Source organism: Mustela putorius, unplaced genomic scaffold (genome assembly GCF_011764305.1).
Source record: "Mustela putorius furo isolate JIRA1106 unplaced genomic scaffold, ASM1176430v1.1 tig00000145_pilon_pilon_pilon, whole genome shotgun sequence".
Taxonomy (NCBI): Eukaryota; Metazoa; Chordata; class Mammalia; order Carnivora; family Mustelidae; genus Mustela; species Mustela putorius.
In genome coordinates this window covers 25,141,110-25,153,541 of record NW_025421294.1, presented here as the reverse complement: position 1 = coordinate 25,153,541, position 12,432 = coordinate 25,141,110, and positions in this window count along the sequence as shown.

The window sequence follows — 12,432 nt, the reverse complement described above, 5'->3', positions numbered from 1 at the left end:
AAAGTATGGGGTGTTTGACTTCCTGGGAAACAGGAACTTAAGCATTTTTTAATAAGCCATTTACTTTGTCATTGATGGAATAATGGAAGGGATAGGTTGTAGTCCTTAGAATGGAGCATTCAAATTTCTGTGTTTTGAGTTAAGTTCTGTACTGCTGAAAGCAGAAAGCTATCTTTACGAAATATAGACACAGCACTTCAAGGTTAGAGGGATGTGACCTGGAGGTTTTCTGGCTAGAGACCCCCGAAGGAACATTGTCTATCTCAGAGTGGCAGCTATGCGAGTACAGGTAGCATGACTTCCCTGCCTGTGTTCAAGGCAGACACTATGTATCAAGCATGTTCCTCTGTCAGACTATTCAGGCATGTCCTCATGATCTTGCTCATTGTGGATTCTTTCCCAACTGTTACTATATTGAAATCAGCATCTGGATTGAAATCTACTTGTCATTCTTGATCGAGGCGAATTTACCTTCATCCAGAATCTGGCTGTTAGTTTTTATTCAGTATCCCAGAGTCTGAGGCAGGGCAGGTGGTTCAGGTTCATCAAGTTACTGGAGGTTAAATAAATGAGCACAGAGGTAGGTAGGTAGGTAAGTAGCTATGATTTTCAGTGGAGATGATTTCTCTCTACTGACAGGATGTGCTTCCTCCCTTCTTGATGTTAGAAATTTGGGAAAGTGGTTTGATGAAGATAGAATGAGAGCAATAAGAGATAAAGAATTTTAAGGGGTTTTCCAACCATGTGGAATCTCTCTGTCTCTCTTTTGAGAAAATGGATTAGAAAATGTTTCCATCTTGGGTGGCACCAAATGGGCCCACGAACTTCCGTCTCATTGATTCCCTCTCTGGCTCTCTAGACCCATGTTCTTCCATTGGGAGAACCTGGAGGTAGGAAAGGTGACACTTGATATGAGTGTTTGCTCAGGATTTGAGAATGAGCCAAGAGGAATAACTACCGTATGTAGTAAATGTGTGTGTGTGTTTTATATCTGCTAACATATTAAATCTTCTTAAAATTAACATTTAATTCACATACCATAAAATTTACCCTTTTAACATAGTTCAGTGGTTTTAGTATGGTTACAAAATCATACAGTTATTACCTCAGTCTGATTTCAGAATACTTTTATCACTGCAAAGGAAAAACCTTACACTTTAGTAATCACTCCCCATTCCTACTATCTCTAGCCTCTAACACCTATTAATCTACTTTTCCTCTTTATGGATTTGCCTATTCTGGACATTTCATGTAAATGAAATCCTACAATATGTGGCCTTTTCTGTCTGGTTTCTCTCACTCAGCATAATGTTTTCAAGGTTATCCATGTTGTAACATGTATCACAGCTTTATTCCTTTTTATGATTGAATAATAAATAGTCCATTGCATGAATATGCTACATTTTGTAGTTGGTGGACATTTGGATGGTCTTCACTTTTGGCTCTGATGACTATATGATGTCTGTATGATGACTGTGATGGCCATAGTGGCTGTCATGGCCATAGTGATGTGTATGTGATGGCCATGATGGCTGTCATGCACATTCAGCTACAAGTTTTGTGTGGACATGTATGTTAGTTCCCTTGGGTCTGTCTCTAGAAGTGGAATTGCTGTGTGTTTAACTTTTTTGAGAAACTGTTAAACTGTTTTCTAGAACAGCTACATCAGTTTATATTTTTGCACCAGCAATGCGTGAAAGTTCCATTTTCTCCACATCCTTACCAACAGTTGTTTTAATTTTTCTTTTTAATTATAACTATCCAAGGGGACATGTGGTGATATCTCATTGTGGTTTTGATTTGAATTTCTCTCATAAGTAATGAGGCTGAACATCTTTGCATGTGCTTATTGCCCATTTTTATATCCTCCTTGGAGAAATGTCTATTTAAATGTTCTGTCCAATTTTTAATTGAGTTATTTATCCTTTTATTGTTCAGTTGTAAGGGTTCTTTTCATATTCAAGATACTAGTCTTTGGGGGTGCCTGGGTGGCTCAGTGGGTTAAAGCCTCTGCCTTCAGCTCAGGTCATGATCCCAGGGTCCGGGGATCGAGCCCCACATCAGGTTCTCTGTTCCATGGAGAGCCTGCTTCCTCCTCTCTCTCTCTGCCTGCCTCTCTGCCTACTTGTGATCTCTGTCTGCCAAGATACTAGTCTAGTCTTTGTCAGATACATGATTTGTAAATATTTTGTCCCACCACATGTGTTTTCTTTTCACTTTCCTTGATGGTGTTCTTTGAAGCACAGAAGTTTTTAATTTTAATGACATTTACTATAATTTCTCCCTTTGGCTCTTGTGTTTTAGGTGTCATATCTGAAAAATCTTTGATCCAAGGTCATGAAGATTTATTTATGCCTTTGTTTTAAGAGTTCAGAATTTTGCATTTAGGAAATGTATTTTGATCCATTTTGAGTTCATTGTTGTTTATGGTATGAAGCAAGGAGTCCACATTTATCTTTTTTGTATGCAGATATCCAGTTTTCCCAGCACCATTTGTTTAAAAGACTTATATTTCCCTCATTTAATTTTTTTTGGCACCCTTGTTGGAATTCTGTACTGTCAATTCTGTTTCATTGATTTATATGTCTGTCTCATGTTACTACCACACAGACTTGATTCCTATAGCTTTCTAGTAAATTTCAAAATCAGGAAGTCTGAGTCTTCCAACTTTTTCTTTTTTCTCATAATTATTTTGGTTATTCTCGATCTTTTGCATTTTAATATAAATTTTTTAGAATTAGCTTGTTGGTTTCTGGAAAAACTGAAAGGCAGCTGGAATTCTGATAGAGGTTGAATTGAATTTTTAGATCCATTTGGGGAGTATTGTCATTTTGATGATGTTAACTCCCCAAGTTTTTGAACATGGAATACTTTTCCATTTGTTTCGGTTCTCTTTAAATTTATTTTAGTAAGTTTGGTAGTTTTCAAGATACACATCTTGCACTTCATTTGTTAAATGTGTGACTTAAGTATTTCTCTCTTTTTTTGATGTTGTTATAAATCAAATTGCTTTCTTAATTGCATTTTTATATTGTTCTTTCCTGGGGTATAGAAATACAACTGCTTTTTGCATATATATCTTATATCCTATAGTCCGGCCAAATCCATTTATTTGGTTTAAGAGTTTCCATTTGTTGAGGGGGAGGAGCAAGATGGTGGAGGAGTAGGAGACCTAAATTTCATCTGGTCCCAGGAATTCAGCTAGATAGTTATCAAACCATTGTGAACACCTACAAACTCAACAGGCGATTGAAGAAAAGAATAGCAGCAATTCTGTGAATAGAAAAGCAACTACATTCTGGAAGGTAGGACATGCAGAGAAGTGAATCTGAGGTAGCATTTGGGAAGATAGACCATGGGGGTAGAGGCTGGCTCCCAGCAAGCAGTAGAGCAGTAGGAGCACAAAATTGGAACTTTTAGAAATCTGCTCACTGAGGGACATCACTCTAGTGGTTAAACTGGGGTGGGGGGTAAAATTGTCTCTGGGTCAGTGTGGTCTCAGGATTTTGGGGGCACAGAAAGACCAGAGGTGTCTGAGTGTGGCAGAGCCCTCAGATATTGGAGTGGGGAAGCCAGCTGTAGAGACAGAGCCTAGGAGTGGGCTCTCAACTTGAGGTTGTCATAAACAGTGAGCCCCAGCACAGTTGGGCTACTGCTCTTCCATCAGGGACCCAACAAGCAGCAGAGCTGGGGAAACTCACCTTCTGCCTCCAGGAGGAGCAGTGAGGGAGCGCATGACAGGAATCTGCTGGGTTTGGAGACTCCAAATGGAGCTGTGTGCCAGAAATAGAAACACTGTCACAGGCCTGGTGAGCTCGGAGTGCGGCTGGAGACCAGCGAGACAGGAGTGATTGACTGCTTTTCTCTCAGGGCACACTGAGGAGTGAGGCCCTGAGTTCTTGGTCCCTACAGGGCTGGAAATTGGGAGGTTGCCATCGTCACTCCGATCCTCCAAAGCCATACGGAAAGCATTCAGGGAATAAAAGCTACCAAGAGCAAACTGAGCAGATTACTTAGCCTGGCTCCTGGCAAGGGTGGTGCAATTCTACCTTGGGCAAAGACATTTGAGAATCACTGCAACAGGCCCTTCCCCCAGAAGGTCAGCAAGAACATCCAGCCAAGACCAAGTTTACTGATAAATGAGAACTGTGGAACTCCAGAGCTAGGAGAATACAGCCCGTGGAATTCATGGCTTTCCCTCCATCATTCTTTAGTCTTGCAAAATTAATTTTTAAATTTTTCGCTTTTTTCTTTTTCTATTTTTTAAAATTTTGCTTCTTTCCTTTTTCAACCAGCATCTTATCTTGTCAATTCCTTTTAAAAAATCTTTTTAAATTTTCATTTTTACAGTCATATTCCATACCTTCATCTTATTTACCCTTATTTTTTACATATATAAGTTCTTCTTTCTTAAAATTTTGGGAGGCAGTTTCTTCTAAGAGACCAAAATATACCCAAAATCTAGTGTGTGGCTCTGTTCTATTCACCAGCCTGATCATATTTTTTTTCCCTCTCTTTTCCCCCTGGTTTTGGATCTCTTCTGATTTGTTTAGTGTATATTTTTCTGGTGTTATTGTTTCCCTTTTAGCATTTTATTCTTTCATTCATCTATTCTTTGCTGGACAAAATGACAAAAATGGAAAAACTCACCTCAGAAAAAAGAACAAGAGGCAGTATGGACAGCCAGGGACCTAATCCATACAGACATTACTAAGATGTCAGAACCAGAGCTTAGAATGACAATTATAAAGATGCCAGCTGGGCTCGAAAAAAACATAGAAGATACTGGAGAATCCCTTTCTGGAGAAATAAAAGAACTAAAATCTAACCAAATTGAAATAAAAAAGGCTATTAATGAGGTACGATAAAAAATGGAGGCTTTAACTGCTAGAATAAATGAGTCAGAAGAGAGATTTAGTGATATAGAAGACCAAATGATGGAGAATAAAGAAGCTGAGAAAAAGAGAGGTAAACAACTAATGGATGATGAGGGGAAAATTTGAGAGATAAGTGATATCATAAGACTAAACAATATTAGAATAATTGGGATCCCAGATGAAGAAGAAAGAGAGAGGGGCAGAAGGTATATTGGAGCAAATTATAGTGGAGAACTTCCCTGATATGGGGAAGGAAACAGACATCAAAATCCAGAAGGCACAGAGAACTCCTCTCAAAATCCATATAAATAGGACAACACCCTATCATTTAATAGTAAAACTTACAAGTCTCAGAGACAAAGAGAAAAATCCTGAAAGCAGCTCAGGACAAGAGGTCTGTAACCTACAAAGGTAGAAGTATTAAATTGGCAGCACACCTATCCACAGAGACCTGGCAGGTCAGAAAGGACTGGCATGATATATTCAGAGCACTAAATGAGAAAAATATGAAGCCAAAAATACTATATCCAACAAGGTTGTCATTGAAAATAGATAAAAAGCTTCCAGGACAAACAAAAACGAAAGAATTTGTAAACACCAAACCAGCCCTACAGGAAATATTGAAAGGGGTCCTCTAAGCAAAAAGAAAGCCTAAAAGTAACAGAACAGAAAGGAACAGAGGTAATATACAGTAACAGTCACCTTACAGACAATACAATGGCACTAAATTCATGTCTTTCAATAGTTGCCCTAAATGTAAATGGGCTAAATGCCCCAATCAAAAGACACAGGGTATCTGAATGGTTAAAAAAATAAGACCCATTGATATTCTATTTACAAGAAACTCATTTTAGACCCATAGACTCCTCTAGATTGGAAGTGAGGGGGTGGAAAACAATTTACCATGCTAATGGACATCAAAAGAAAGCTGGGATGACAATCAGATTTCAAACCAAAGACTATAATTAGCAATGAGGAAGGACACTTTATCATACTTAAAGGGTCTTTATAACAGGAAGATCTCATAATTTTAAATATCTATGCCTCTAACATGGGAGCAGCCAATTATATAAGCCAATTAACAACAAAATCAAAGAAACACATAGACAATAATACAATAATAGAAGGGGACTTTAATACCCCTCTCAGTGAAGTGGACAAGTCATCTAAGTAAAAGATCACCAAGGCAATAAAGGCTTCAAATGACACACAGGACCAGATGGACATCACAGATGTATTCAGAACATTCCATTCCAAATCAACAGAACACATTCTTCTCTAGTGCACCTGTAACATTCTCCGGAATAGATCACATCCTGGGTCACAAATCAGGTCTCAGCTGGTACCAAAAGACTGGGATCATTCCCTGCATATTTTCAGACCACAATGCTCTGAAGCTAGAACTCAATCGCAAGAGGAAGGTTGAAAAGAGCTCAAATACATGGAGGCTAAAGAACATCCCGTTAAAGAATGAATAGGTCAACCAGGAAATTAAAGAAGAATTGAAAAAATTCATGGAAACAAGAAATGAAAACACAACTGTTCAAAATATTTGGGATGCTGTAAAGGTGGTCTTAAGAGGAAAATATATGGCAATATAAGCCATTCTCAAGAAACAAGAAAGGTGTCAAATACACAACCTAACCCTACACCTAAAGGAGCTGGAGAAAGAACAGCAAATAAAGCTTAAACCCAACAGAAGAAGATAAATAATAAAGATCAGAGCAGAAGTCAATGAAATAGAAACCAAATAGAACAGTAGAACAGAACAAGAAAAGTAGGAGCTGTTTCTTTGAAAGAATTACTAAGATTAATAAATCACTGGCCAGACTTATCAAAAGAGAAAGAACTCAAATTGATAAAATCATGAATGAAAGAGGAGCACTCACAACCAACACCAAAGAAATACAAACAACTATAAGAACATATTATGAGCATCTATATGCCAGCAAATTTGACAATCTGGAAGAAATGGATGCATTCCTAGAGATGTATAAATACCAAAACTGGACAAGGAAGAAATAGAAAACTGAATGGGCCCATAACCAGTAAGGATAATGAAGCAGTCATCAAAAATCTCCCAACAAACAAGACAGGGCCAGATGACTTCGCAGGGGAATGCTCCCAGACATTTAAAGAATTAATACCTATTCTGAAACTGTTCCAAAAATAGAAATGGAAGAAAAACTTCCAAACTCATTCTAGAAGGCCAGCATTACCTTGATTCCAAAACCAGACAAAGACCCCATCAAAAAGTAGAATTACAGACCAATATCCCTGATGAACATAGATGCAAAAATTCTCACCAAAAAACTAGCCAGTAGGATCCAACAGTACATTAAAAGGATTATTCACCACAACCGAGTAGGATTTATTCCTGGGCTGCAAGGTTGGTTCAACATCTGCAAATAAGTCAATGTGATACAATACATTAATAAAAGAAATAACAAGAACCATATGATATTCTAAATAGATGCAGAAAAAGCATCTGACAAAGTGCAGCATCCTGTCTTCATCAAAACTCTTCACAGTTAGGAATAAGGTGTACATACCTCAATATCATCAAAGCCATCTATGAAAAGCCCACAGCAAATATCATTCTCAATAGGGAAAAACTGAGACATTTCCCCCTAAGCTCAGGAACACAGTAGGGCTGTCCACTATCACCACTGCTATTCAACATAGTACTAGAAGTCCTAGCCTCAGCAATCAGACAACAAAAAGAAAATGTACCTGAGTCAGCAAAAAAGTCAAACTTTCACTCTTTTGCAAATTATATGATTCTCTATGTGGAAAATCCAAAAGACTCCACCCCAAAACTGCTAGAACTCTTACAGGAATTCAGTGAAGTGTCAGTATATAAAGTCAATGTTCAGAAATCAGTTGCATTTCTATACACCAACAATAAGATAGAAGAAATAGAAATTAATGAGTTGATCCCATTTCTAATTGCACCCAAAACCATAAGATGTCTAGAAATAAATCTAACCAAAAAGACAAAGAATATATACTCAGAAAACTATAGAATACTCATGAAGGAAATTGAGGAAGACAAAAAGAAATGGAAAAACATTCCATGCTCATGGATTGGAAGAACAAATTGTGAAAATGTCTATGCTACCTAAAGCAATCTGCACATTTGATGCAATCCCTATCAAAATACCATCAACTTTTTTTCCAAGAAATGGAACAAATAATCCTAAAATTTGTATGCAAATTTTATTGCATTTATTTGCACCAGAAAAGACACAGAATAGCCAGAGAGGTGTTGAAAAAACAAACAAACAAACCAAAGTTGATGGCATTACAATTCCAGACTTCAAGCTCTATTACAAAGCTATAATCATCAAGACAGTATGATAGTGTCACAAAAACAGACACATAGATCAGTGGAACAGAATAGAGAGCCCAGAAGTGGAACCTCAACTCTGTGGTCAATTAATCTTCAACAAAGCAGGAAAGAATGTCCAGTGGAAAAAACCAGTCTCTTCAACAAATGGTGTTGGGAAAATTGGACAGCCACATGCAGAAGAAAGAAAATGGACCATTTCCTTACACCGCACACAAAAATAGACTCAAAACAGTTGAAAGCCTTTAGTGTAAGACAGAAATCCATCAAAATGCTTAGGGAGAACACAGGTAGCAATCTCTTTGACCTCAGTCATAGCAACTTGTTCCTAGAAACATTGCCAAAGGCAAGGGAAGCAAGGACAAAAATGAACTATTGGGACTTTATCAAGATATAAATCTTCTGCACAGCAAAGGAAATAGTCAACAAAACCAAAAGACAATCAACAGAATGGGAGAAGATATTTGTAAATGACATATCAGATGACAGGCTAGTATCCAAAATCTGTAAAGAACTTATCAAACTCAACACCCAAAGGACAAATAATCCAGTCAAGAAATAGGCAGAAGACATGAACAGACATTTCTGCAAAGAAGACATCCAAATGGCCAAGAGGAACATGAAAAAGTGCTCAACATCACTTGGCATCAGGGAAATAGAAATCAAAACCATAATGAGATACCACCTCACACCGGTCAGAATGGCTAAAATTAACAAGTCAGGAAATGACAGATGTTGGCAAGGATGTGAAGAAAGGGGAACTCTCCTATACTGTTGGTGAGAACAAGCTAGTGCAGCCACTCTGGAAAACAGTATGGAGGTTCCTCAGAAAGTTGAAAATAGATCTACCCTACAACCCAGCAATCACACTACTGGGTTTTTACCCTAAAGATACAAATGCAGTGATCTGAAGGGGCACATGCACCCCAGTGTTTATAGCAGCAATGTCCACAATAGCAAAACTATGGAAAGAGCTTAGATGTCCATCCAACAGATGAATGGATAAAGATGTGGTGTATATATATATTCAATGGAATATTATACAGCTATCACCCCCCCCCCCAGCCAAAATCTTGCTACTTGCAAAGACATGGATGGAATTAGAGGGTATTATGCTAAGCAAAATAAGTCAATCAAAGAAAGATGATTATCATATGATCTCACTGGTATGAGGAATTTGAGAAACAAGACAGTGGATCATAGGGAATGGAGGGGAAAATGAAACAAGGTAAAACCAGAGAGGGAAACAAACCATAAGAGACTCTTAATCTCAGGAAACAAACTGAGGGTTGGCTGGAGGGGAAAGGGTGGAAGGGATGGGGTGGTTGGGTGATGGACTTTGCGGAGTGTATTTGCTATGGTGAGCACTGTGATTTGTGTAAGACTGGTGAATCACAGACCTGTACCCCTAAAAAAAATAATATATGTTAATAAAAAAGTTTTCATTTGTTGATGGATTCCTTAGAATTTTTATATACACACTGATACCATCTGCAAATAAGCTTTTTTATTCCTCTGTTCCTTTATAACTGCCTTCTTTGGGGTTCAGTAGATATTTTCAGTATACCTTTTATTTCTAGCCATTTCTTTTCTATATATTTTTCAGTCATTTTCTTACTAGTTAAACTGATTATAACTTATAAAAATCTAGTTCAGTTTAATATGAACTTAATTGCAATTTATACAAAAGATTTTCCCCTATATAGCTCCATTTTTCACTCCTGTGCTTTGTCATATAAATTATACTGGTATATTTTGTGTGTTCATCAACACCCAGATTTATAATTACTGTTTTATTTGCCTATGTAAATAAAGTAGTTAGTTACCTTTACTGATGCTTTTTATTTCTTTGTATGGGTTCAAGTTATTATCTAGTGTCCTTTCATTTCAGCCTGAAGGACTTTCTGAACGTTTCCTGTAGAGCTTAAGTGTTAGCAACACATTTTCTCAGCTTTTGATTATCTGGGAATAGCTTAACTTCTTCATTTTTGAAGGATAATTTTGCCAGATGTAGAATTCTTATTTGGCAAGTGTTTTTCTTTTAGTACTTTCAGTTTTGTTTTGTTTTGTTTTTCTGTACTATGTCATCCCACTGTCTTTTGGCCGCCACCATTTCTGATGATAAATCAACCATTAACATCATTGAGAATTGCTTGTATGTATGAATATTTTCTCTCTGGTTGCTTTCAAGATTCTTTTATTGCCTTTGTCCTTTGGTAGTTTGGTTATGTTGTGTCCAGTCTTCGAGTTTTTAAGTTTGCCTGGATTTTGTTGAGCTTCTCATTTGTGTAGATTGATATTTTTCTTCAAATACTTAATTTGAAAAAAAAATTTTAGAGACATCACAAGCACAAGTTGGGGGGAAGGAGAGGCAGAGTGAGAAGGAGAAAGAAAATTTTAAGCAGACTTCACATCTAGTCTGGAGCCCAACACAGGCCTTGATTTCATGACCCTGAGATCATGACCTGAGCCCAAATCAGGAGTTGGATGTTTAATGATCTGAGCCATCCAGGTGCCCCTCTTTAAATATTCTTTCTGCCTTTTAATCTCTCTTCTCTCCTTCTGGACTCTGTTATGCATATATTGGTGTTCTTGACAGTGCCCCATGGATCTCTGAGTCTTTGTTCATTTTTCTTCATTGATTTTTTTTTTTCTGTTCCTGAGACTAGATAATCTTACTCAACAAATCTGCAAGTTTGCTGATTTGTTCTTCTCTATGCTCAAATTGATATTAAACTTCTGTAGACAATTTTTTTCTTATTTCAGTTATTGTGTTTTCCAACTCTAGGATTCTTACTTGGTTTACACACACACACATACACACACACACACATATATATGCACATTTATATTTATATAAATAAATATATAAAACATACATTTTATAATATATATTATATCGCATATAATATATATTATATAAACACATAAAATAAATATATAAATAAATATATTAAAATATATATATAAAATTTCTCTCTCTTGAAATTCTTGTTTTCATACTTTCCTTCAGTTCTTTACATGTGATTTCTTTTAATTTTTTGAACATATTTAAAGTAGTTGATTTATAGTCTTTGTCTAGCCTGTGCAACATGTGTTTTTCCTAATGACAGCAGCTATTGGTTGCTCTCTGGGCTGAGTCCTTATGTAAAGTTGTGATCCCATGGGAAGTGCTTGTACCTGTAGAGAATGTAAATGTCCTCTCTCTTTCTACTGTGTGCTAAGGACAGAGGATCAAAAATGGGGAGATTCCTCCTCATGACTCATCAGATGACATTGTCTGCTTCCACAGCTTATACCACTAATATTTTACCTGAGGTTGCTCGCAAAAACTCTTGTGAACTGATTGATTCGCCATCTATGAGAAACCTTTACAGCTAGAAGTCACTGGTAGTTACCTCCATAAAATAAAATAAGATCACTCTAGTCTGTGAGATTTAAATTATACATGAACTTTTCCTAATAAAATTTTCTTTGTCCCACTGGGCATAAATATACAATCAAGAAAGACCCTACACACATTCTTTATTTAAATCTACCTTTTATTTTTTTTTCCCCAAATGAGAGTTGGTTTTAAAATCCTACCTGAGAATTTTGTCTTACAGCTGAGCATTTGATTGTAAGATTCCAGAATGTACTAAGCCCCAGTCAATAGACAACCCTCACTCTATCAAACACTTGCCGACTCACAGTGGGTATATTTCCTCACCCACTTTCACCATCTGCTAGTACTTTGACCAGCAGAGAGCAAACAGCCTTGGGCCACCTAGGGAAACACAGACTTAGATTACCTCAAATCATGGTAAACAGATGTAACTGGCCCAATGAGCTTTGAACCCTGAAATTGCACCACACACAGACATGGTCAGAGCATTGCCAGAGGTTACAACACACACATTCTTGGCACGATTGTTCTGATTGACTCAGACCAGCTGAACATCGTAAGTTGAATGATAATTAATTATAGCAGTGGAAGAAATAATGCTCTTCTGTTCAGGGATTAATATCTCTCTTTAGCTACCGATATCCCCTAAAAAAGAAACCATCTGTATGAATGACTTTCAAAGTCACAATACTACTTCACTGTTCGATGACACACGTCATCCCGCATTCAATAGGCAAAGTGTGCAGGGCACCAGATGCAGCACTGTGAGAATGGAAGATGAGATTGGAGGCAAGCAAGTCTGGAAAGACTAAGAACCTGGG